Source organism: Ornithorhynchus anatinus, chromosome 2 (genome assembly GCF_004115215.2).
Source record: "Ornithorhynchus anatinus isolate Pmale09 chromosome 2, mOrnAna1.pri.v4, whole genome shotgun sequence".
Lineage (NCBI taxonomy): Eukaryota > Metazoa > Chordata > Mammalia > Monotremata > Ornithorhynchidae > Ornithorhynchus > Ornithorhynchus anatinus.
Genome location: NC_041729.1, coordinates 46,844,545 through 46,871,771, shown reverse-complemented (window position 1 = coordinate 46,871,771; position 27,227 = coordinate 46,844,545). Strand labels below are relative to the sequence as shown.

Below are 27,227 nucleotides of genomic sequence, written 5' to 3'. Positions count from 1 at the left end.
CTTTATATATCTGTAATTTATTTATTTATCTATTCGTTCAATCATATTAATGTCTATCTCCCTCTCTAGACTGTGAGCTCGTGGTGGGCAAGAATGTGTCTGTAGTATTATTGTACTCTCCCAAGTGCTTAGTAGAATGCTTTGCGCGCAGTAAGCGCTTAGTAAATATGATTGACTGACTGAATGAATAATCTCTCATTTCCCCTCCTTATAACCCCCTACTTCTATTTTAACCCTTCACACTATCCAAACACTTCAGAGTTCACAACCTCCCTTAGCGTTGGGTTCATATCTTTTGCCCCCATTACTTCCTCCTTTAAGGTATTTTAGAGTCCATCTCCTCTGCTAGATTGCAAACTCCTTGAGAGCAGGGATCGTGTCCGCTAACTCAAGCTCTTAGTAACGTGCTCTCTGCACAGAATAAGCATTCAGTGAGCACTTTTGATTGACTGACTGATTCCTCTCGGGCAACTTCCTTGCTAGATGCAGCCGCTGTACATAGCTGTCTCCCAGAAACAAGTATTGTGTTGTTGAGTGTCTGAGGCTTTGAGTGCTGGGGTCAATCACCGGGAGCAATAGCTTTCGTTGACAGTTGCTTAGGATCAAATTGAACTTAGGTGGTACCTCTGGATCATTACATGACTCTAAAGTTGTTCCAGCCTGCAAGAAACCAGCCAATAAAGAATACCACTTTAGTGTTTGAGGGGAAAGATAAATATCTTGAAGACTATTACCTGCTATTAAGTTGTTGGAGGCAGTTGCTGGTGGCTATTGGTCTGGTTAGGATTTTCAGCCATCAAAGAGAAAATAAAGTTTCCAGCTTTGACACCTTGGGGGAGGGGAAAAAAAACACAAAAACATGTGACGGCTCCAACTGATCTGTGCCTTTAGAATGAATACCCAACATTCTGAGGGACTCTTGTTTCCTGCTCCCATTCACAAGTACAGAAAACTTGAGGAGAAGCAGCATGGCTTGCTTAGTGGAGAGAGCACGGGCCTGAGAGTCGGAAGGACCTGAGTTCTACTGCCGGCTCTGCCACGTGTCTGCTGTGTCTGCTGTGTGGGTAAGTCACTTAACTTCTCTGGACCTCAGTTACCTCATCTGTAAAATGGGGATTCAGCGTATGTGCCTCATGAAGGACAGGGACTGTGTCCAACCAGATTAACTTGTATCTACCCCAATGCTTAGAACAGTGCTCACATAGTGAGCGTTTAACAAGCACTATAATTATTTGTTTATTATTATTTACAAGGGGGTTGGATCTTTTTTCAAGATTTTTGGCCCCAACTTCATTGCGGTACTGGGAAGTGGATCTTAGGTTAGCACTAAAAATAATTTAACGAATGGTGACGTCACAAGTCCCCAAGAAAACCAAATTTAGCCTTCGCCGAGGGTTTTGCTGTGTCACCAGTTAGTTCGAAACAAAAATGGTGTTACAGATAGCAACAGCCAGGATCGTTGTTTTTGAAGGTAATCACTGTTGCTGTTACTGCTGCTTTATTCATCCCTCCTCCCAGCCCCACAGTTCTTATGTACATGATCTGTAATTTTATCTATTTATATTAATGTCTTTCTCCCCCTGCAGACTGTAAGCTCACTGTGGGGAAGGAATGTGACTGTTATACTGTTATAATGTACTCTTCCCAGCACTTAGTACAGTGCTCTGCTCACAGTAAGCGTTCAATAAATATAGTTGACTGTTGGACTGACTTGCTGTTGCTGGTACTTTCATTCTCTACTAATCCTCCCTGTTCCCCTCATCAGCCACTCCACGCTAGCACCTCTCCAACAATATAACACCATTCGAGAGCTATTTCTAAGGCATGGCTTTGGACTCATTTAAGAAAGCAACACATTGTTGAGAGGAACAGAAAGGTATGCTGAGCTCACTTATCATGACATTATATTATTGTATTAAGTACTTACCAAGGGCCAAACATTGTGCTGAGCATTGGAGCGGATTCAAGATAATTAGATCAGAGGCAGTCCCTGTCTCACAGGGACATTAGTTTAGACTATTTGTGAACTGCAATCCAAGCAAGTAGGAATAATGAAAGCACAATTTACTGTCTAGTGTTGTAATCTTTAGTAAGTTTTTGGTTCATCGTGTAGTGAATGAATTTCCTGCCCTGTTTTTACACGGCTGCTTCATAGCTGGTACAATAGGGTCTCCGTTAGCAGGTATCCTGATACTGCAAGAGGGAGACAACAATGAAAATACAAACAAACAAGCAGGCATTTACCAGCTAAACCTGTACCTTTATGCGAAGATGCAAAGAGCCACCATTACCTATCCACATTTGTATTAATCGGACGATCCCTTGGTCCAATGTCCAATCCTGGACATTCCAGTTTTATTTTTTGCCAGGATCTCCCTCCCCTTCTTTCCGAGAAATGTTCCCTACCAGGATGTGAATGGGGAGTAGGCCCAGGAATCACCGGTGAGGGAAGGCAGGTACCTGCCTAGATCTCTTGAGAAACCCTTCCTTTTCCCATGTGAACACCATCCTGGAGTAATCGGTGAGCACTTAAGGGGTGACTAATCTATAAACTAAGTGAAATTAAAATGGAGAAATGGGCCAGGTTGAGAGCAAAATAATGAGGGATTTATTATGTGAGGCTGTTTATTTTATTCTTGCTCTAAGGTGACCTTAAATTTATCTGCACTGAACAGAGTAGGGGGACAAGATCTAGTTAGTCCGATGCTTCAGGGGCAAAATTGGCTCAGATTAGTTCCGTTTATCACAGAGCCTTGCCATAGAACTGTGAGTCTCCTTCTCAAATTGGAACTCTCAAATGCATCTCACATAGCAGGGGTCTGGTGGTAGCAAAGGCAAATTCATTCAATTTATTCAAACATATTTACTGAGTGCTTACTATATGCAGAGCATTTGGCTTCTATTATGGAAGAGCCCATTGAGAAGCGGCATGGGCTAGTGGAATGAGTACATGCCTGGTAGTCAGGACCTGGCTTCTAATCTCGGCTCTGCCAGTTGCCTACCGTGTGACCTTGGGCGAGTCACTTAACTTCTCTGGATCTCAGTTTCCTCATCTGAAGAACGGGGCGTCAACGCCTGTTCTCCCTCCTACTTAGACTGTAATCCCCATGTGGGAGAGGGCCTGTGACCAACCTGATTATCTTTTATCTACCCCAGCACTTATTATAATGCTTGGTAAGTAGAAAGTGCTTCACAAATAATACAGTGATTATTTTGTGTCTTAGTCCAGGTGAGCACTGGCTCATGTGTCTCCAGGAAGAGTTTAGAGTGGCAGGTGGGCTTAGGGGGTCCTGCTAGAGACTTTGGAATTGTGGATCTGGGACATGGCTCCAGGGCAGATAAGCTTCTCTTTGGTAACAGTCTGTTGAGATGAGTGACCTCCTCCCAGGCTCCAAGAAGCTGGGAAGAATAATCCCTCCTAAGAGATATTCCGAACAGTGGAAATGGGAGAGAAACTTGGTAGAACAAAGCTCTATCCTGGCACTCCGCCTGCCCTGCTGCTGATTGCCACTCAATTTTTTAAATTTCATTTTTATAGTGTTTGTTAATTGCTTACTATGTGCCAGGCACTGCCAGGCAAAAAAACTCATCAGGTTTGGAGACAGTCCCTGTCCCGCATAGGGCTCACAATCTTAATCCCCATTTTACAGCTGAGGAAACTAAGGCTCAGAGAAGTGAAGTGACTTGCCCAAGGCCACACAGCAGACATGTGGCAGAGCTGGGATTAGAACCCAGTCTTTCTAGGCTACACCGCTTCTCACGGTATTTCTGCAGAGCCACCCAAGCCAAGATGTCTGAAGGACCAGATGCAGGTTCCGCCTCCTCCTCCTGGCTCTTGTGGAAGAGCGTTATTTTAGAGAGCCAATCAATGGTATTTTTTGAGCACTTTCTGTGTGCGAAGCACTGTACTCAACATTTAGAATCCAGGCTGCTACAGCCCGAAAATAAAGGTGCGGTATTTAAATGTGCAAGAGGTGGAAGGGGTTGTTGATTTTCTCAATGACTCTCCACAAGAATAGTCACCACCTGCCCTCGATCAAATCCGAAGCAAAAGTGTACATCGATACCATATTTTCTATTCGTTATCTGGATATTGTATTTGTACTTCATTTGAACTCAACTGCAAGCTCCGTGGTTGAGTGTAAATGCTTGAGGGCATAGCTCTTGTTCTGTTTCCCAAGGGCTCATACTAGGTTTTGTGCTTAATAACTACTATTGACAGATAGATTGATTCATCTTACTGTCTTTGTTTCGTCTTCCCAGTGAGCCTGGTACAAGTGCTATCTCTCTGGAGAGTGTGCCATAAATGCTGTTCGAATTAAATTTAAGAATTATTTTGCTCTTTCTTTTCCACTCAGGATTCCCTACTTTTTTTTAATAATTGTGGAATATTTTTAAGGGTTTACCGTGTGCAAAGGACTGGGATAGAATACAATTAGAGAAGCAGAGGAAAGAGCACCAGCCTGGGAGTCAGAGGACATGGGTTCTAATCCTGGCTCTGCCAATTGCTCTGCCAATTGCTTGCTGTGTGACCTCGGGCAAGTCATTTCACTTCCTCTGTGTCTCAGTTTCCTCAACTGTAAAATGGGGATTCGATTCCTATTCTCCTTTCTATTTAGACTATAAGTGCCATGTAGGACAGGGACTGTGTCCAACCTAATTAACTTCTACCTGCCCCAGTACTTAGAAGAGGGTTTGACATATAGTAAGCACTTAACAAATACCATCAAAAAATCAGATCAGATCTAGTCCTGTCTTGCATGGAGGGTGCAGCCAAAGGGGAAGGGAGAACAGGAATTTAATCCCCATTTTGCAGATGAGGAAACTGAGGCATAGAGCAGTCTGGTGACTTGCCAAAGATCACAGAGCAGGAAGGTGTCAGAGCCAAGAACAGAGCCTGCATCTCCTGACTCCCAATCTGTGGTTTTTTTTTAATGGTATTTGTTAATCACATACTATGTGTCAGGTACTGTACTAAGTGCTGGGGCAGATACAAACTAATCAGGTTGGAGCCAATCTATGACCCACAGGGGGTTCACAGTCTTAACCCCCATTTTACAGATGAGGTAACTGAGGCACAGAGAAGTGATGTGAGTTGCCCAAGGTCACACAACAGACAGGCAGCAGGGCCAGAATTAGAACCCAGGTCCCGCTGACTCCCAGGCCCGTCCTCTTTCCACTAGGCCATGCTCATTCTGGGGGACTCACAAGTGTTAGGTGTTTCTGGGTGGTTATGTTTAAAAGCCTGTGTCTAAGGTTAGGTTTTGCGCCTGGTTTATCGTATTGGTGTTCAATAAATATGAACATTTCTTCAATAAATATGAACAATCCATTTGTATTTCTCCTAATGTACTAGTTATTGGACAGCTCAGTTTAATCACCTGAGAGAAAGAAGAACGAAGCTTTATAAATATTCTCCCCGGCCTATTTTTTTTCTAAATAGCAGCTCATGGTAATAATTAAATTTGATAGCTTTTCATAAGGTCTCTCTTCCTCCGCCTCCATAAATAGCCACCCCACCAAAACAAACCAGGGATGGTTCTTGTTGTTGTTGTGGAGGTACCATCTGTTTTCCACATGACACTGAATATAGCTGGGATGGAAACTCCAGCGCGGCACTCTTCCCAATCAGAGTGCTTGGCCAAGGTAACGAACTACCCCACCCACCTGTGAAACAGCTGCCGGGTCAGCTAACACCGCAAACCCTACTCCCTGCTAAAGGTTCCCAATTTCCTGGAAAATGATTCTTTTCCCTTAGAGAGAGGATAAAATCTGACAGGAGGGGGAAAAGCAGTTACCTCAAGGTTTTAGAGCAATAGGGGGTGAAGAGAAACCCGAAGTATTTTCATTTCTAACTCGGTGTGCCACCTTTCGGGATATCAATTCTTGATTGGTCAGAGAGCTCTCTGGGGCAGCCCTTTTGGTTTCGACTTAAAATCGATAATTTTAATATGTAATACTTACTGGAGTTTAATAATAATACTTACTGGAGTTTACGCTAGTCTGGAGCACTGTCCTAAGTACTTGGGGGAATGACAATAGAGCCAAAAGGCACAACACCTTCCCTTGAGGAGCTTACAATTTAGCTAGGGAAACATGTTAATATATATTATGGGTGGGAGAAAGCAATGGAGTTTAAAGAAACGTATAATAATAATAATAATGTTGGTATTTGTTAAGCGCTTACTATGTGCCGAGCACTGTTCTAAGCGCTGGGGTAGACATAGGGGAATCGGGTTGTCCCACGTGGGGCTCACAGTCTTAATCCCCATTTTACAGATGAGGGAACTGAGGCACAGAGAAGTTAAGTGACTTGCCCACAGTCACACAGCCGACAAGTGGCAGAGCTGGGATTCGAACTCATGAGCCCTGACTCCAAAGCCCGTGCTCTTTCCACTGAGCCACGCTGTATAGAAGTACTACTAGGGGGGTGGGTACCCAAGGGCAAAATGGATGAGTACCTTAGTGTGTAGGTGATGTGGAAAAGCTGAAATGGCAGCAATAGACGGGAAAATTAGAGTTAATTGGAGAAGCCTTTGAGGAGAGGCTCTAAACTGTAAACTAGTTGCGGACAGGAACATATCTGGCAACTCTTTTGTATTTATTATATTAGTACAGTGGTCTTCACAGTAAGCACTCACTAAATGCAACTGATTGATAGGAGAAATTACATGGCCTAGTGGGCAGAGCAGAGGCCCATGGCCTAGTGGGCAGAGCAGAGGCCTGAGAGTCAGAGGATCTGGGTTCACATCCTAGCTCTACCTCTTGCCTTCTGGGTGGCCTTAGACAAGTCACTTAACTTCTCTGTGCCTTAGTTTCCTCAGCGTAGTAAATGCTTTCCAAGTACTAAAGTTGTTGTTATTAGGGGGAGATGTGACTTTTAGAAGGGGCTTTGAAGATGGAGAGTGGTCTGTCGGAAGTGAATGAGGAGGGAGTTCCAGACAGGCGAGAACAAGTGTGAGTAAGGGGTAGATAGGGAGAGAGATGAGAGTGAGGTCCAGTGGTTGCCTATCGACCTCCGCTCCAAACAAAAACTCCTCACTCTAGGCTTCAAGGCTCTCCATCACCTTGCCCCTTCCTACCTCTCCTCCCTTCTCTCTTTCTACCGCCCACCCCGCACGCTCCGCTCCTCCGCCGCCCACCTCCTCGCCGTCCCTCGGTCTCGCCTATCCCGCCGTCGACCCCCGGGTCACGTCCTCCCGCGGTCCCGGAACGCCCTCCCTCCTCACCTCCACCAAACTGATTCTCTTTCCCTCTTCAAAACCTTACTTAAAAATCACCTCCTCCAAGAGGCCTTCCCAGACTGAGCTCCTCTTCCCCCTCTACTCCCTCTGCCATCCCCCCTTTACCTCTCCGCAGCTAAAGCCTCATTTTCCCCTTTTCCCTCTGCTCCTCCACCTCTCCCTTCCCATCCCCACAGCACTGTACCCGTCCGCTCAACTGTATATATTTTCGTTACCCTATTTATTTTGTTAATGAATTGTACATCGCCTCGATTCTATTTAGTTGCCATCGGTTTTTACGAGATGTTCTTCCCCTTGACGCTGTTTAGTGCCATTGTTCTCGTCTGTCCGTCTCCCCCGATTAGACTGTAAGCCCGTCAAACGGCAGGGACTGTCTCTATCTGTTGCCGACTTGTTCATCCCAAGCGCTTAGTACAGTGCTCTGCACATAGTAAGCGCTCAATAAATACTATTGAATGAATGAATGAATAAGTTGATATTAGAGGAGTGAGGAAAGGTAAGAGGGAAAGAACTGATGGGGCGCCTTTGGGTCGATACCGAGGAGTTTCAACTTGATGAGGAGAGGATGGGCAATCATTGGAGGGTTTTGAGGAAAGAGAAAGTGAAATAATCAGAGGCATCTTGAAAGGTGTAAATAAGGTTTAAGCCTGTGTTTCAAGGCCTGAAAGGAATCAGAGATAGGGTAAGTAAGAAAGAAGAAAGTCACTCACGGCACCAATATTACACATCTTCAAGCTGCAACCAACCAGCACTTGCAGAAGCTCCACTACGGTGATCTTTTCCCCCAGGAAAATGGCTGGGGAATGTTGGGCAGACTGTCATCTATTTATGATCATTCAATCAATCCCTCCAGTAGCACTTCTGTATATCTATTTAAACTGCTTTGCTTCCTCCTTCCTGTAATGTATATTAGCCTGTCTCCCTGGCTAGACTGTAAGTTCCTCGAGGGCAGGCATCTTGCCTTTTAGCTATATTGTCATCCCCCCAAACACTTGAGTAATTTATTCAACTGTGTGGCCCCAGTGATGCAAACTGAGACATGTGAACGTCAAAATGCAAAATGAAATCCCCAATCCACAAGTGACACTGCTGGAAGTTTGGGTGCATCCTGACTCTCCCACAAACCCCCAGAGAGAGGAGCGCCATTGTTCGGGATGTGTGCGAGCTGTGCTTTTGCTTGTATGAATACTTTCGAGTAGAAAATCTGGATTTTTTTCCCCAGGCTCTGTCTCATCCCCGAGCCGACGGTTTCCTGCGGTACAGCAGTTTCCAGTAATTAGTGATTTTGTGCAGTTATCATTTTTTCCTTCATCTATTTTGGAAATTGTAGTTTTTGATTTACAATTTGTACCCAGCAAATGTGCACAGGGCTTTCATCTCAAGAAAAGTGGAGCAGGAACTCTGGGGGAAGGTGGGAGTGGAGAGGAGAGAGGTGGGTTTTGGGAGATGAGGTTGCTTTCAAATACCTTTGCCTAGGTGGACTGGAGACCCCGCAGAAGTATTCCCTTGCATGCTAGATCCCTCCTGGGGCTGAGGGATAGTGCTACCTACAAAATGTTCTCCTGAGGGGCTGGAAAGAGATGACAAGCAGGGGAGTTAGATGCTTAGCAGTGGTGTTTGCTGGGGCACAGAGTCAATAAAGGCATAGAATGGGGAAAAGAGGAGGGCAAAATCTCCCATCTTAAAATAATAATAATAATAATCTTGGTATTTGTTAAGCACTACCTTTGTGCAGAGCACTGTTCTAAGTGCTGGGGTGGATACAGGGTCATCAGGTTGTCCCCCATGAGGCTCACAGTCTTCATCCCCATTTTACAGATGAGGGAACTGAGGCCCAGACAAGTGAAGTGACTTGCCTACAGTCACACAGCTGACAAGTGGCAGAGCGGGATTCGAACCCGTGACCTCTGAAGAGAGGCCAAAAACTAAGCATTGATAAAGGTCCATTCAACACAAATGAATGAGATGCAGAGATATAAGCATAAGGATATCAACATTATGCCTAAAGATAGATAATGTGCACTGAGGTTACTGAAAAAAAAAAGAAGAGCAGGAGGAGGAGACAGAGAGGAGGACGAGGGAAGGTGGCCTCTGACAAGAAGCATGGCCAATCAGTCAATCAATCATATTTAGCACTTGCTGAGTGCAGTAGACTTCACTAAGTATTTGGCTCTAATCTCAGCTCTGCCAGTTGCTTGCTGCGTGATCTTGGGTAAATCACCTAACTTCTCTGTGCCTAAGTACCTCTTCTCCATCCTACTTAAACTGGGACCCCCATGTGGGACAGGAACTGTGTCCAAACTGAATAACTTGCTTCTACCCCAGCACTTAGAACAGTGCTTGATACATAGTAAGAACTTAATAAGCGTCATTTTTATTATTATTACTGCAGTGCTTAGAACAGTACAAGCAGTTAATAAATGCCATCATTATTGTTATTAGGAAACTAAGTCCAGGAATGTACTGGCAACACCCTAGAGAAGCAGCGTGGCTCAGTGGAAAGAGCCCGGGCTTGGGAGTCAGAGGTCATGAGTTTGAATCCCGGCTCTGCCATTTGTCAGCTGTGTGACTTTGGGCAAGTCACTTAGCTTCTCTGTGCCTCAGTTACCTCATCTGTAAAATGGGGATTAACTGTGAGCCTCACGTGGGACAACCCGATTACTCTATATCTCCCCCAGCGCTTAGAACAGTGCTCTGCACATAATAAGCGCTTAACAAATACTAACATTATTATTATTAGGCTGGGGATTGTTTCTTCCCTATGAAGTTCTAGTTTTCCCCAGAGTCTGAGGCTGGAACGGCCTGTGACAGGGACAAGGGAAAGGACAGAGGAGGTGGGGAGATTTCTGACACCACCCCCCTCCTACTTCCAGAAAAGCTGGAGTCCCAAATGACCACTCAGGAGGGGTCCTAAAGAGGTGCGCTGGGAAGAGTTGGGGTAAAATTGGCAAGGGAGCAAAACTGACCGCAGGACAGCTTCTGTGGAGGATCTCAGTGAGCTGTCGCTGCTCTCCCGCCTTTCCCTTCCCCGGGGGACCACCCATCCGTTAATTTAAGGCAGCAATTAAAGTGAACAGGATTGCACTTTAAATACTATAAAACATTTAATGAAATTGCTTTCCTTTGCCAAGGAGAATTAAACCTAAAAGTCATAAAAACGCCGCTAGAACAGGATTCCTCCCGCCACCGAACCCAAATGGGAATTGAGAAAGAAGTGTCATTTTGGATAGAAAAACCAGCTCATCCTGCCATTGCCCTCCCTCGGGTGCTGCCCTTTCCACCTCAACTGGCCTCCGGATTCCAACTGTGACTTCACCTGCCCCTGCAACTCTGGCCCTGCCCTCTGTGTTCCAGCTCTGTCCTGGTTCCATCCACTTTCCCTCTTCAAATTGGTTTTATCTCCTTTTTTGTTGGAGTGCTTCCCAGGAAAGCACCGTATACATTTACATATATAGGTATGTATCTTATCCAATTATAACATAATGTCTTTATAACTGATGGTGCTACAGACTAGTCAGACTTGCAGGGGATAAGAAAGGGAGACTCATTTCTCTCCTAGGCAGCTCGTGGAAGCAGAACACAGTTGAGATGGAGGGTAGTGTCCAGGGTGGAGTCCCTGAGCTTTTAGATTGATTATAGCATGTGTAAAAATAATAATAATTGTGGAATCTGTTAAGTGCCTGCTCGCTGTGGGCAGGGAAGTGTTCGTCTGTTGTTATAGTATACTCTCCCAGGTGCTTAGTACAGCGCTTTATACACAGTAAGTGCTCAAGCAGCGTGGCTCAGTGGAAAGCGCCTGGACTTCGGAGTCAGGGGTCATGGGTTCGACGCCCGGCTCTGCCACTTGTCAGCTGTGTGACCGTGGGCAAGTCACTTCACGTCTCTGTGCCTCAGTTACCTCATCTGTAAAATGGGGATTAAATGTGAGCCTCACGTGGGACGACCTGATTACCCTGTATCTACCCCAGCGCTTAGAACAGTGCTCTGCACATAGTAAGCACTGTTGTGAGCTCTGGGATTGACCTAAGGTTATCAGGCTGGACATAGTCCCTGTCTCACATGGGGTCACAGTCTTAATCCCCATTTTACAGATGAGGTAACTGAGGCACAGAGAAGTTAAATGACTTGCCTAAGGTCACACAGCAGACATGTGGCAGAGGCAGGATTAGAACCCACATCCTCTGACTTCCAGGCCCACGCTCTTTCCACTAAGTGCTTACTATGTGTGGAGCTCTGTGCTCAGCACTCAGGGAGCTAGGAGAAGCAGTTTGATCTACTGGAAAGGATACAGGACTAAAAGTCAGGAATCTGGGTTCTAATCCAGATTCTGACCCATTGCTGCTGGGCAAGTCTCTTAACTCCTTTGTGCCTCAATTTCCTCCTCCCGAAAATGGAGATTCCATTACTTAGACTGGTAACCCCACGTGGGACAGGAACTGTGTCCAACCTGATTATCCTACCACAGGCACTTAGTACAGATGTTTAGTTCACTACTTGGCACAAAGTAAGAGCTTAACAAACTTATTATTTTCATTATTATTATCTTTCCATGCAAATAATGAGTTCAGGCACAGTCCCTGTCTCACAAGGTCACAGTCTGGGTTGGCTTTTTGTCCCCAGACTTGCAAGGAATTAAACTAGCCCTGAGGGCTGGGAGGCAGGGGGAGGGGAGTTCTGCTCTCGGCTGCAGATGCCCTTGTGCGATTTGGACTAGATCGGTTCTGGGTAGGTGGAGACAGGGGAAACTGGAGACGGGCATATAGATGATGATATATGGCTATATAATATGATATATGGGTGAGAAACAGCACTGCCTAGTGGACAGAGCATGGGGCTGGGAGTCAGAGGATCTGGGTTCAAATCTTAGCTCCACTGCTTGTCAAGGACAAGTCACTTAACCTCTCTGTGCCTCAGTTATCTCATCTGAAAATGGGGAGTAAGGCTGTGAGTGTGTGGGACATGGACTGTGTCCGACCTGTTTATCTTGTATCCACCCCTGTGCTTAGTACAGTGGCTGGCACATCGTAAGCACTTAACAAATACCATAAAATATATATACCAGTTCCGGGAAGATGCAGAGGGGTATCTTGGTGGAGTCACACAGCTCTCTCCTCCTCTCACGGGTGGGAGAGCAAAGTGTTCATTGTACACCCTATATAACAAATTCACATAACACCTTATCCGCTATATTCACCTCCAACGTGTATCAGTTTAACTGGACACCTGGAATGTGCTTGAGGCGCTCTGACCAGAGCTTCCCTCCTCCTCTCTTTGTCCAGCAGAGCGAATGGAAACTCGATTCTTTTTGATAAATCAGGCGGTTCTGTCTCACCGCTATTGATCGCCTGGAAATGCATTTGAGTTTAATCGGGCATATCTAACCCACTAAAGAAGTTCCCTTTGAATCCTCCGGCTTACATTAGCGGGATACTATTTGAGTCTTATGCTAGTTGTGTTTAAAGGCGGGACCTGCACTATTAATTTGTGTGGTGTTTCAGAAGGTAAAGACTGTCAGCCGTGGGCATCTCCTGACTTGGCTAGTTCCAGTATGCGGCGCTTCGGGGAGGGATGAGGATGCTTAGTGACTGTTGATAGTCAAGGCTGTTGACTTTTGGATCCGGAAACAGTCCCATTTTCCTGTGGAGGAAATTGAGTCACAGAGGAAAAGGAATTATTTGGGCATCAGTGGCAAGTGTTGGCCTCAGGCTGGCCCTTAAATAATAATAATAATACTGGTATTTGTTAAGCACTTACTATGTGCCAGGCACTGTACTAAGTGCTGGGGTGGATACAAGCAAATCAGGTTGGACATAGTCCCTGTCCCACATGGGACTCACGTTCTTAATCTCCATTTTACAGATGAGGTATCTGAGGCCCAGTGAAGTGACTTACCCAAGGTCACACAGCAGACCAGTGGCAGAATAGGGATTAGAACCCATGGCTTTCTGCCTCCCAGGCCCCTGCTCGGTCCACTAGGCCATGCTGCTTCTCAAAAATCAAAGAGGCGGATAGAGACTCGCACCGTCGACGGGGAAAGGGACTTCACTTTCCACAATCACTCAGCTGGGGTTGGATTCACACCCACTGCCCTACTTTAGAGGGACTGGTTAACACAGACAGGGGCTGAGAATGAACCCCTCTAAGGGGCATGGAGGGCATATGTTTGGTTGGGGATCCCTGACTGGCATTCCTCTACTTTCCTTGCCCTCGCTGATCCTTCTGGTCTCCATTTTGCTTCGGCCTTATTGGTTTTTCTCCAGTCTCCTCTGCTTTTCAATCTCCCTTAGAAAGTGAACCTTCCTTTTAACTGTCCATTCTTTCACAGTGGCCCTTTGGACACTCAACAAAAAAAGCTCCATTTTAAATAATAACTGTGATACTTAAGTGTTTGCTTTGGGCCAAACACTGTACTAAGCACTAGGGGTAGACACAGTCAGGTCCCACATGGGGCTTACAGTCTAAGTAGGCGGGAGAACAGGTATTGAATCCCCATTTTGCAGATGAAGGAACTGCATCACACAAAATTGAAGGGACTTGCGCGAGCTCATTCCGCAAGCAATTGGCAGAGCTGGGATTAGAACGCAGGTCCATTGACGCCCAGGTCTGGGCTCTTTCCACCAGGCCACGCTGCTTCTTTTACAACGTATTTATCAGCAATTGCTCAAGTGATGTAAACACGACATTACTATTGGAGCATTTGAAAGCGGTCGGGCTTCCTCACCTTGAATGGAGATTTCCTTTTACTCTCTATTCCTGCTGCGGAATATTCCATTATCATGGAATGGAAGAAGCTGGTGGTTTTTGCAATAACCTTTATGAAACTCTGTCCCATTGGAGACTGGAACCCTTATAACTGACAGAGACCCAGATCTGAAAAAAATGTCCATCTAACAAGCGACTGATGATTACACCAAACGTTCTAAACTTTCACATACGTTGGTGTGGGAATTTCCTTTACATTCAATCCGGAAATAACTCCAGGAAGACAGGATGCCCTGTATCATAGGTGACAGGAGGTAAATCTATTCAGACTTTATCGACATCAACCTGAGTCAACCCTGAAATTGTGTACTTGCATTCTATCCCTTCCACCCTCTCCGGACTCCCAGCCCTGTTCTCTTTCCACTTGTCTAAACTGACTGGTTCCAGTTTGTTCATCTCTTCCAGAATTGTCTCTGGAAGCCTATACAAGCAGCAGTTCCGTGACATCTCTGGAGAGCTTTCTGTTTAAGATGCCCTTGTCTCAGGGTCCTAAGGGGTGTCTTTGAAAATGCCTGTAGATCAGAAAAGCCAATGAACCAGTTGTCTGCTCTCCTTCCTGGAAGTCGAGTACAAGCTATAAAATCCTCCTCCTTTTCTACTGTCCATGGATCACTTGCCTGGACAAATGACTACTTTCTAGCCTGTTTGACGCACACTGGGAATTGAATGCCCACAATTTCAGGACTTAGGAAAAAGCATCTCCTTTGCCATTTTTTAATGGTGTTTTTTATTGCGCTTGCTATGCATCAGATACTGTTCTAAGCACTGGGGTAGGTACGGTACAAGTTAATTAAGTCAGATGCAGTCCCTGTCCCACGTGGGGCACACAGTCTAAGTAGGAGCGAAAACAGCTATCCTCATTTTATAGTTGAGGAAACTGAGGCATAGAGAAGTTAAATGACTTACCCAAAGTCATACAGCAAGCAATTAGCCGAGCTGGGATTAGAATTCAGGTCCTTCTGAATCCCAGGCCCATGCTGTCTCCACTAGGCTACACTAATTCTGGTGAGCAAGGATCATGTCAACCAACTCTGTTGCATCGTACTCCTCCAAGAGTTTAATACATTAGTCTACATAAAGAAAGTGTGCAGTAAATATCACTGAATAACTGCCTGCGTAGGAGAGACCTGCTCACGGCGTTAGTACTCGTGTGACTAAGCAGGTGTGAGAGAAGAACCACTAGTTTGGGAGTGCTGTGGGGGTGACCTGAGTGGAGAATCCAGAAGCTGGGGCTTTGGCTCCGTGGCAAATTGTTCATAGAATAAGGAGAGGCTGGGTGAGTCCCAGCTCACCTCCCCAAGTGGAGGTGACCCCTAAATTTGGATTCACCCTAAATTTAGGGCTTGGACTGGCCTTACTGAGAAGGTTGGAAGTCTCCTGTGTTTCTGCTTGGGTTTAGGACTGAGGAGTGAATAAGATGCCTCCAAAGGCTGCAGCCCTCTAAGTCTGCTCTTTCATGCTAAATGATCATATTGTTCAGTGACTAAATGCAGTTCACTGCTGTCTGGCAGATAGAGGTGAAAGGTTCAGGTTGAATGGGGTCTATCTGTTGCCGAGTTGTACTTTCCAAGCACTTAGTACAGTGCTCTGTACACAGTAAGCGCTCAATAAATACTAGTGAATAAATGAATGACTGAGGAATACTCTGTGAGGAAGAGCTAAGTAGTCCCAGATACGCCTTCTGGCCATTCTTGCCCAGTGTGAATAAGGATGAGGGTCCCCTGATCCTGAAACCATCCCATTATAGCCCCCCACTGACCTTTTAATGGAGGAGGTGGCTTCCCCTTAAGCGCTTAGTATAGTGGTTGCCACACAGTAGCGCTCAGTAAACACAATTGAATGAATGAATGAATGAGTAACTGTAAGCTTATTACGGACAGGGAACGTATCTGCTAATTCTGTTCCACTCTACTCTCCCAAGGACTTAGTACAGTGCTCTGCACATAGTATGCACTCAGTAAACACCACTGATTGATCAGTTGATTGGTGTAGTATTCACGGTTGAAGATGAGAGTCAGGATAGAGGGGTAGACCCAATTCAGCCTAAGTAGAGGGGAGGGCATTCTCGGGAAGATCCAGAAACCCCTGGGGCGGTCGCTCTATTCCCCCTTCCCATTCTCACCCATCATTGTGCGGCAGGAAATTCCACTTTGCTCCTCCAGGAGGGCTGCTCAGCCACAGGGCCAACCCATTCTTCACCCAGCCTTTAATTGGACATGTCTTAGAGCTTGCTCCTCATGCATTTTTCTGGCCCATAAATTTCCAAAGAAGCTTCAAGAACCGTTTAAAAATGAATCTGATCTCCCTGCTACCCGGTCATCAATCTGACGGCGCTGAGCCCTCAGGTCCCCTCTCCTCCTCCTCTTCTGCTGAATTGACCCCATTTTCAGATACTTGACTCCAGATCCTTGCTCCAGCTGCGCCTCTCTGTCTCTGGTTCACCACAGAGGCTGACAAAGGGGCTCCCCCAAAAGCCTTTTTTAATGGTATTGGTTAAGCCAGGCACTGTACTAAGCGCTGGGGTAGAGACAAGTTCATCAGTTCTCACATGGGGCTCACAGTCTTAATAGATGAGGTAAGTGAGGCCTAGAAAAGTTAAGTCATTTGCCCAAGTCATTCAGCCAGTCAGTCTATCGTATTTAAGGAGTGCTTACTGTGTGCAGAGCACTGTACTAAGCACTTGGGAGAGTACAGTAGAACAGTATAACAGACACATTCCCTCCCCACAATGAGCTTAAGGTCTAGAAAAGGAGGCAGATATTAAGATAAATAAATAAATAAAATTACAGTTATGTACCTAAATCACAGATGCAGTATTGCAGATAAAGCGGAAAAGTGGTGGAGTCAAGATTAGAACCCAGGTCCTGCTCTTTCCACTAGGCCATTCTCTTCTCTGAGTGGAAGAGAGTGAGGAGCGGGGGGAGTTTTCAGGGTATTTTCAGTGGAGGAATGATTTAGGTATTGTTTCTCCATCAGAATCAGGAGTTAGTGCAAGGACAAATCAGTGCAGCTTTGTAGACAATGTAGTCACCCCATATTGTACTTTCTAAGCACTTAATACAGTGCTCTGCACACAGTAAGCGCTCAGTAAATATGAATGAATGAATGTTCTCTGGATTCATCCAAGTGCCCCCTCTCCGAAAGAATCCCTGACCTACGCACATTTGCCTGTGCCCTTCTCTGCGTCCCTGCCATCATCTCTTCACCAAACTTTACCCTGTCCTTCATAGCTTTTCCTCCTACTAGGTACGTAAACTTAAGTTAATGCTTCCCGCCAAATACCACCGCATGCCAATTCTTGCTAAAACAAAAATCCAGAAAGGTCATCAACGAAGAGGCAGCACTTCCAAGATTTCCTGGAGGCTCTGGGCACCAGGCCAGGAGCTAAGTCCCTGAACGAGGACAAGGCTGAAAACCTTGGGCAAAGAACCACCTCATTTTCCACCCTGATCTCTTTCTCTTTCTTCTAGGTTCTGATGCTCCCTGAGGGCTTCCAGGGGCAGTTCTTTCTTGATCTCACTTCTTCTCCACCAGACCTGGATCCTCTAGGAACCTTGGCGGCAGTCCCTGAAACTCTAATTATCCCTAAGCTGGGGTCTCCAGAACAGAAAGCAGCGATGGTAAAGTATTAAGGCGACCATTTCGTAGGAACTACTAAGTGCTGGGATAGGTGCAAGCTAATTAGGTTGCTGAGTATCCGTGCCCCACTTGGGGCTCAAAGTCTTAATCCCCATTTTACAGATGAGGTAACTGAGGCACAGAGAAGTTAAGTGACTTGCCCAAGGTCACACAAAAGAGAAGTCGGAATTAGAACCATGTCCTTCGGACTCACAGGCCCATCCTCTATCCACTAGGCCCCGTTGCTTCTCTAAATCAAATCATCTTCCGAATCAATTACGTGCTGCGCTCCTCTCAAGCCAACCTGCTTACTGTGCCTCATTCTTGACCCTCTCTCTATCTCTCTCTCAATTAATCAATAGTGTTTATTGAAACTTTACTGTGTGTAGAACACTGTACTAAGCACTTGGGAGACCACGGTGCAATAGAGTTCGTAGGTATATTCCCACCTGACAAGGGAAACAGTATGACCTAGTGGAAAGAGCATAGAGCTGGATCCTAATCCAGCTCTGCCAGTTACTTGCTGAGTGACCTTGGGCAAGTCACTTAACTTCTCTGGGCTTCAGTTACCTTCTGTCTAAAATGGGGAATAAATCATGCTCCCTCCAATTTAGACCGTGACCCCCAAGAGGGACAGGAACGGTGTCCAACCTGATAAACCTATTTACTCCAGCTTTTAGAAGAATTCTCGACACATAGTAAGTGCTCGGCAAATACCATAAAAATCAAAAACAAAGATGGAAAACAAGGAACTAACAATCTAGAGGGAGAGACGGACATTAAAATAAATTACAGATATGATCATAAGTGCCGTGGAGTGGAGGGCGGTTGATTTAAGGGTACAAATTCCAGTGCAAGGGTGACACCGAAGGGCTTAGTTGGAGAAGGCCTCTTGGAAAAGATGTGATATTAATATGGCTTTAAAGATGTGGACTGTCCTATGTGGAGTGGGAGGGAGTTACGGTCTAAAGGGAGGACAGAGCAAGTGGTGAATGGACTTCTCACTGGTACCCTCTCTCCTGCCTGGAATCCCCCATCCTTCCACAGCCCACAGAACATCGTTAAAGCCTTTCTCCTTTCTGAAATCACACTTCCTCCCCGACCTCTATTTCTCCCACTTCCACCACCCAAACGCTTAACGCTAAACACTCAACCCACTTATGTGCATATCTTTATACTCTTTTACTTCCTCCTAATGGTATGTATTTTAGTGTCTGGGCGCCCCTGCTAGATTTTTAAGCTTCTTGAGTTCCGAGATCATATCTATTAATTTTACCGATGCTCGATAATACACCCGATCGATCGATTACAGGTAGGGAATGTATTTCTCCTCTTCTTTCATTCATTCATTCATTCAATAGTATTTATTGAGCACTTACTATGTGCAGAGCACTGTACTAAGCGCTTGGAATGTACAAATCGGTAACAGATAGAGACAGTCCCTGCCCTTTGACCAGCTAACAGTCTAATCGGGGGAGACGGACAGACAAGAACAATGGCAATAACTCTTCTTCACCATCATCATCTTCTGCCCCGTCATCAGACGCAGTGGGGCTCAGTGGAAAGAGTCCGGGCTTGGAGTCAGAGGTCATGGGTTCGAATCCCAGCTCTACCACTTGTCAGCTGTGTGACTGTGGGCAAATCACTTAACTTCTCTGTGCCTCAGTTCCTTCATCTGTAAAATGGGGATTAAGACTGTAAGCCTCATGTGGGACAACCTGATTACCCAGTATCTACCCCAGAGCTTAGAACAGTGCTCTGCTCAGAGTAAGTGCTTACCAAATATCAACATTATTATTATTATTATCCTTTTCATTGTCATGATCATCATCATAGCTAATCAATCAATCAGTGATATTTATGGAGCGCTTACTATGTGCAGAGCATGCTACTGAGTACTTGAGAAAGTACAACAGACTTAATAAACACTTTCCCTGCCCAGAAGCCAGTGCTTACTACAGTGCCCGTTCACCGTGCCTCGTTCTCGGCCCTCTCATCGTCGATCTCTCAATCAATTAATCAGTAGTGCTTATTGAACATTTACTGTGTACAGAGCACTGTGCTAAGCACTTGGGAGATCACAGTGCAATAGACTTCATAGGAATGTTCCCACCTGACAAGGGAAGCAGTATGATCTAGTGGAAAGAGCGTGGGCCCGGGAGTCAGAGGACCTCGGTCCTAATCCCAGCTCTGCCAATTGCTTGCTGAGTGACCTTGCACACTTAACTTCTCTGGTCATCATTTGCCTTCTCTCTAAAATGGGGAATAAATCATGCTTAGTGTGTGCCAGGCGCGGGATTAACTGTGAGCCTCACGTGGAACAACTAGATGACCCTGTATCTACCCCAGCGCTTCGAACAGTGCTCTGCACATAGTAAGCGCTTAACAGATACCAACATTATTATTATTATTAACAAATACCGTAATTATTATAAGGAGCTGACGGTGTAGAGAAGGAGTATTCACAAACTAGAAAGAAAAAATAAATTATTTAACGATATGGTGAAGCACAATCTCAAGCAGTGTGACCTAGAAATGTGCCTTTGAGAGGCTACTGTCACATTCATTCATTCATTCATTCAATAGTATTTATTGAGCACTTACTATGTGCAGAGCACTGTACTAAGCGCTTGGAATGTACAAATCGGCAACAGATAGAGAGAGTCCCTGCCCTTTGACGGGCTTACAGTCTAATCGGGGGAGACAGGCAGACAGACCAGCCTGGCATGCAGCAATTAGGGAAAAGGCCGAACCGCTGGGGCAAACTTTTCCAAAAGAGTGAAACACCAAGAGGCAGGATCAAAAACAGAGTGACAAACTCATGGAGGCTGCAAGGATCTATCCTTACGTGCAAACGGGGAGGGATGCATCTGTCTTTTCAGGTACACTCGCGTGCACTGATATGATCCTAATCCATGCTAAGTGCTAAGCGTGCTGGTTCTCCCTACCAACCATCTCGTAATGTATGCGACCAGGTACAGGGGACCTGGTGAGTGAGTGGTTCAGAGCAAACCACCGCCACTATTGAAAAAACAACTCAAGTCTGTGGCCTGCTGCTGCTAAAACAGACCTAACCCCTCTTAACCTTTGTTGTTTGTGCAGAACTCACCCAAATGACAGGGGGCCAGAAAGAGTTCAAGTGTATTTTCATGGACAAAGTGTGTGAGAGATTTTCTCCAAAAAAACACACCCACACTCACGGAGGCAGTGTCAAGATTGACCAAGTCATCTTTGAACCGTGGGACGGCTCTACCAGGTCCAAGAAATGTTTCTCTTCAGTTTCGGTTGCTTTATTATTGAATTACTAGACACACCAAAAAATCCCTGTCCAGGTTTTTCTAATAAGGCCGTGAGGAAATAACGACTCTAGCTACAACTCTTGCTTTCTGCTGTCTGCAGCTTCCTCTGAAGCAGAGCAGTTGCTCAGGTAGGCAAAGTAAATAAATGAATAGTGGAGCCCAGCGTGAGCTGTGTTTATATTGCATGGATTACAAGTCATTAGAGGCAAATTGGGACAAGCAAATAAAGATTCATCAGAGACACCCACACTGTCAAACTGCCTCATACTTCAGAGAATTTTCCCACATGTACTCAATTTAAAAACTTGGCGTTAATGGGGGATTTAATTAAAAAATTAAAAGTTCTAGCTTCTGCCTTCAACGAAGTGGGGGTAACATCGGGTGACTGGCTGCCTACAGTTGGCCTCGGGAGACGTCAGGTGAAATTCTGAAAACTTAGTTTTCAGGACCAAAATTCTGGGGTTCATAGGACTTAATGATAGTAATAATAATAATAATGACTGTGATATTTGTTAAGCACTTACTGTATACCAACTAAGCGCTGTGGTAGATACAAAATAATCTGGTCGGACACAGTTTCTGTCCTACATGGGGCTCACAGTTAAAGGGGAAGGAGGACAGGTATTTTATCCCATTTTATAGATGAGAAGACTGAGACCCAGGTAAATTAAATTACTCATCCAAGATCCCACAGTGTGCATGTGGTGGAGCTGGGGTAAGAATCCAGGTCTCTTGCCCCCTAGTCTGGGACACTGTCCTAAAGAAGCTTGCAGACTAAAAGGGGAAATGACATACAAATATGAAATTGACCTACATTTGTATATTGCTATATATAGAAGCAGCGTGGCTCAGTGGAAAAGAGCCTGGGCTTCAGAGTCTGAGGTCATGAGTTCGACTCCCGGCTCTGCCACTTGTCCGCTGTGTGACTGTGGGCAAGTCACTTCACTTCTCTGTGCCTCAGTTCCCTCATCTGTAAAATGGGGATTAACTGTGAGCCTCACGTGGGACAACCTGATTACCCTGGATCTACCCCAGCGCTTAGAACAGTGCTCGGCACATAGTAAGCGCTTAACAAATACCAAGATTATTATTATTATTAAAGAGTGCTTTGAAGGGAAAGGGTGCATCAATTATTGGACAGAGCAGTTAGATAAAGGGTTGGGTTAATCTGGGAAGGTTTCCTGCAGGAGGAGTCTGTAGTATGAAGTGGGATGCTGGCTGTTACTTCTCCTACACTATTTTTTAATTTAATGGTATTTATTCAACACTTATTATGTGGCAGGCACTGTTCCAAATGGTGGCATAGATAGGAGTTAATCAGGTTCGATACAGTTCCTATCCCACACGGGGCTCACAATTTTAAACCCCATTTTATAGATGAGGTAACTGAGGCACAGAGAGGTTAAGTAAATTGCCCATGTTTACACAGCAGATAAGTGGTAGAGCTGGGATCAGAACCCAGCTCCTTCTGATTTTCAGGTCTTCCTCTATCCATCCCAACCCCTCTCATCCCAACCTAACCATCTCCCCTTTTTGTTCGTTTGTATTCTCTGAAATAATCCCTATTGCTTCATAGGGCATCTTTTGGGATTGAAGTTGGAGGTTGACAATAAATGCCCAGTCATGTGAAAGGATTCAAAAGCTGAGCAGTGGCAGGTTTCACAGCAAGCTCTATGGGCGCCAGCCAGCAGCAGCATATTTTGCTATTCCTGGGGAAAGGCCTCACATTTTTTTAGGAAGCAAAATAAGCTAAATACTTTTCTATTAGTGTGGCTTAGTGGGAAAAGCACAGAACTGAGGGATGGAAGAGTGGGTTTTAATCCCCACACTGCTACTTGCTTGCTGCGTGATCTTGGGCAAGTCACGGCTTTTCTGTGCCCCAGTGTGAAATGAGGATAAAATGCCTGTTCTCCCAGTGAGACAGTGAGTCCCATGTGGGATGGAAACTGTATCTTAGCTGATTGTATTTTCCCTAGTGCTTACCACAGTGCTTGGCACATAGTAAATACTTACAAATTCAAGTTATAATTAGTATTATTATTATACATACACTTGCACAGTTGCGATTTGCCTGATGAACATTCTGAGCCTGTTGCAACCCTGATAGTTTATAGGCCATGAGGTGGGATCTCATGGTTTACTTTGGTGGCTTAGATGTGAGCTCAGGAGAAACAGCCTCGTGGTGCATGTGAAAGAGAATGTTTTGAATTCAAACTCTATGGGGGCCGAAAGGCTTAGGATATAGGGTACAGTCATCTACCTACCCTGGAGTGGAGTCGGCCCAATTAGTAGGGAAAGATAGAAAAAAACTGGATCTCCCCCTTTAGACTGTAAGCTCGTTGGGAGTCGGGACCGTTTCTACCAACTCTGCTATATTGTGCTCTCCCAAGCTGTTAGTACGGTGCTCTGCACACAGTAAATGCTCACTAAATATCATTGATGATGATGATGATGATAGAGGTGGCTTAAAGTAAACCAGATCAAAGATAAGCAAGGCTTGTATGTAAACCATGGTACTGGACTTGCTCCCTTAAGCTCCTGCCGCCCTCAAGGGTGGAGTGGTTGCAATAAGAGATCATAGGAGCAGTTCTGAGAACGTTGTTGCAGGCTGGAACTCGTCTGCAAGGCTGTTTTACGGGCCTTCCCATGGCAGGTTGTTGCCGCGCCTTGCTGGGTCCTCTGACCCCAGACATCCGGAGGACTAGCAACTGTTAAAATGACTTTTTCTGAGTTGATACCCCTGAATGAAACTCTTGCTTGGGTCTTCTGGATCTGTCTCTGTAGAAATCCATGAGTCGCCCCCTGCTTGAGCTCCTCTCACCACCGCCCAGAGCAATATCTTAAGAACACCTATGTGGAGTAAAGGAGTTTACACAGAACCAGCAGATGGGAGACACCCAGAGAGATGCCAGCGTTTCTGGGATTTACAATGTTTTCATCACCTTCAGCACCCGTTTTATCGGCTATTGGATTGGAGGCATATGCTGGAGTTTGCTCTCGCCTTGAGTGAAAAATGAAAAAGCAAATGTTTGGGGCTTTATATGGCTCCCATAAATCATGGCAATGGGAACTCGCTTAGCAGGAAAACCCCGGCCATTAGAGGCAGCATATCAGGGGCTTATGGAAACAGCATATTAAATGCCTGAGATGCTTGTGGTCTCCCAGTTCATGAAGTTGATAGTGTTGTCCGGGGACATTATCGATAGCCGGTCCTCTCGATGCCCTTTAGACCTTGAAATCTGGTAGTCAGCATCCTCCTTACCAGCTTGATGCTTCCATGGCAAATGTTTCCACATTCTGAGACCTGGAGCTTGGACTGCTCTGGACTGCTTCCCACCTTCAGCCTTGGAGGGTTCCCACCATGGTAGAAACAGGCCCTGCGGGCAGCGGGTCACCAAGTAGTCGCTGTGGATGCTTGCTGCTGTGGTTTGTGTTCAAAACCTTGGCCAAACCGTGAACTGCATTCAGCCTCCAGCTCTGCCATCCTGCCAAGCAGGGGCCACCCCTCCTGCCCAACGCCCACCCTCCCGAGCCGGGTGGCAGAGGAGCAGGCCCACAGAGCTCCGATTCCACCCTTCCCTCAAAACATGGCTCTGAGACTTTCAGCCTGGGAACACGTTGTCAGGGGGAAGGGTGCCGGAATCAGGGAGCAGGACAAGCGTGTCAAGGGGGCCTGGGTGACCTTCCCTCTTCAATCAATCAAACACTGGTGTTTATTGGACTCTTGCTGTGTACGCAACAACTGTACTAAGCATCTCTACACTACAATAGAGTTGGCAGATATCATCCCTGCCCCCATGGAGCTTCTAAGGCTTCCCGCCTCTGAGCCAATTGGCTTTTCCAGGAAGAGGAAATGGGGAACTCCTGCCTGGGTCTGGTCTCCCTTCAACTCTTTGCAAAAGCCAGCACCCAACGAGAAGCAGTGTGGCTTAGTGGAAAGAGCACGTACCTGGGAGTCGGAGGTCGTGGGTTCTAATCCCGGCTCTGCCACTTAGGAGCTGTGTGACTTTGGGCAAGTCACTTCACTTCTCTGTGCCTCAGTGTCCTCATCTGTAGAATGGGGATTAAGACTGTGAGCCCCAAGTGGGACAACCTGATCACCTTGCATCCCCCCAGCTCTTAGAACAGTGCTTTGCACAGAGTAAGTGCTTAACAAATCCCATTATCATCAGTGGATCTGGGGGTGCCAGTTCCCCCCTGCAGGTCTGCTGCCTCTTTCTCCCTTCCTTTAAAAATTGAGGGAGAGGATACTGGCTACCCCAGGGTCCTGGAATGCCCTCCCTGTCCTGGAATGCCCTCCCTCCTCACCTCCGCCAAACTAACTCTCTTCCCCTCTTCAAAGCCCTATTGAGAGCTCACCTCCTCCAAGAGGCCTTCCCACACTGAGCTTCCCCTTTTCCCTCTGCTGCCTCTCTGCCCGCGCCCTTCACCTCCCCTCAGCTAAGCCCCCTTTCCCCCTCTTTCCCTCTCCCTTCCCCTCAGCACTGTGCTCATCTGCTCATTTGTATATATTCTTATTACCCTATTTATTTTGTTAATGAGATGTACATCCCCTTGATTCTATTTATTGCGATTGTTTTTGTCTGTCTGTCTCCCCCGATTAGACGGTAAGCCCATCACTGGGCAGAGATTGTCTCTATCTGTTGCCGAATTGTACATTCCAAGCACTTAGTCCAGTGCTCTGCACATAGTAAGGGCTCAATAAATACTATCGAATGAATGAATGGAATGAAACAAGTGACAAAATTGTAGCTTGTAGTGGTGTGCGGAAGGGGAAGAGGTGACTCCCACCATAGCAGGAGGGAGTCAGAGGGGGATGGGGATGAGGCCAGCAGTCACTGAGTAACCGCCAGTGCATGGAGACAGGACCCGCGTTGGTGTCTAACTCCACTTCTACCCTCTTTCCTCCAGGAGAGGCCTGTGGTTCCCCTGCCCATCCATCACTGTAAACTCATTTTGTGAGAAGGGAACATGTCTGTTAATTCCGCAGTATAGTGCTCTCTCACGAGCTTAGTACAAAGCTCTGCACATAATACACACTCAAAAACATGATTGATTGGCTGACTGATTAGTATTTATTGAGCACTTACTGTTTGCAGAACACTGTACTAAGCACTTGGGAGAATACAATATAACAGAGTTGATAGTTACGTTTCCTGCCTGCAAGGAGCTTATAGTGTAACTTTTGGGTCACTGCTAATTTTCACTGTAATTTTCCAACACCCAATCCAGGATGCTGTATATTATGGGTAGATTATAAATGCTTGATCTATCAACTGAAGGAGTGGTTGGTTGATTACTGGGATTGTCCCACCTACAAGTTCCTGTACAGTGGCTTCCAGTGCCAAACAGTTTTCCCCTGGGTTTTAATGAACTCTACTGTTTGGGAGAGTACAAAACAATAGAGTTGGTGGACAGGTTCCCTGCCCACAATGGGTTACCGTCCCTTTCAGGCAGTTTTCAGCGCCTGAAACCCAGGGTCCTAAATGGAGATACTGAAACCAGAGAGTGGGGCACTGCCGATTACCCTGCTGCCATGGACCCCGCCTGAGTTTTCTGGCTCAGAATCATTTTTCCAAAGAATCTGAGAGGGATGTGGTCGCATCTGGGTATTACGATTTGGTGTATTAGTAAATAGCGGTACTGAAAGTGAGAAGCATTCTTCCACTAGCCTCTTATTCGACAAATTCTCAGCTGCCCCTATTTTTCCACCGACGTTAAGCGATGATTGAACTGTCAGCTTTCCCCTCTCTGCAGACAGCTCCCCAAGCCAGCCAGTGGGGTAGGAGTCTGCAGATGAATAATCACTGGTCCAAATCCTTCCTCTGGAATGGAGGGTAAATGAAAGATTTATAGAACCGAGGAAAATCTGCCCGAGGGGGAAGCCCGCTGCCTCGTACTGAGGCTGATCCAAAATAAATAAATAAAAAGTGCTCTCCAGCCTCCACAAGCCCTTCAATCAAGTCGGTGAATTAAAGCCAGAAGGGACTTTATGACTGTGGGGGGAAAAACGCAGGAGGGAGAAATGGCAGGGAAAGGAAAGAGCCGTTGAAACCACTATAGTGGTGCTTCAGTGTGGGTTGGGCTGGGCAGGCCTCTCAGAGTCGGGGAGGGGAACGAGAGGGAAGAGAGGATCTGGAGGAAATGGTTCTTAAAGGGTCCACAAACTGAAGAGTTCACAGGTTTTTAAAAGTGGTAATAGTAGCAGAGTGATATTTCCTGAGCACCTACTACGTGTGAGGCACTGTATTAAACTCTTGGGAAAGGAGAACGGAAGCAGAAGCTACTTTCCTGGACCACAAGG

General features: G+C 46.0%; 1 long non-coding RNA gene across 2 annotated transcripts in view; it reads left to right on the top strand.

Annotated features, from left to right (window-relative positions):
• Window positions 1-27,227, top strand: part of LOC114809068 — a 125,516-nt gene that overhangs the window by 15,191 nt on the left and 83,098 nt on the right. For both annotated transcript variants that reach the window (XR_005659752.1, XR_003756823.2), the window contains exon 4: window positions 17,477-17,626. This is a non-coding gene — a long non-coding RNA (uncharacterized LOC114809068). The remainder of the gene's footprint in view (window positions 1-17,476; window positions 17,627-27,227) is intronic.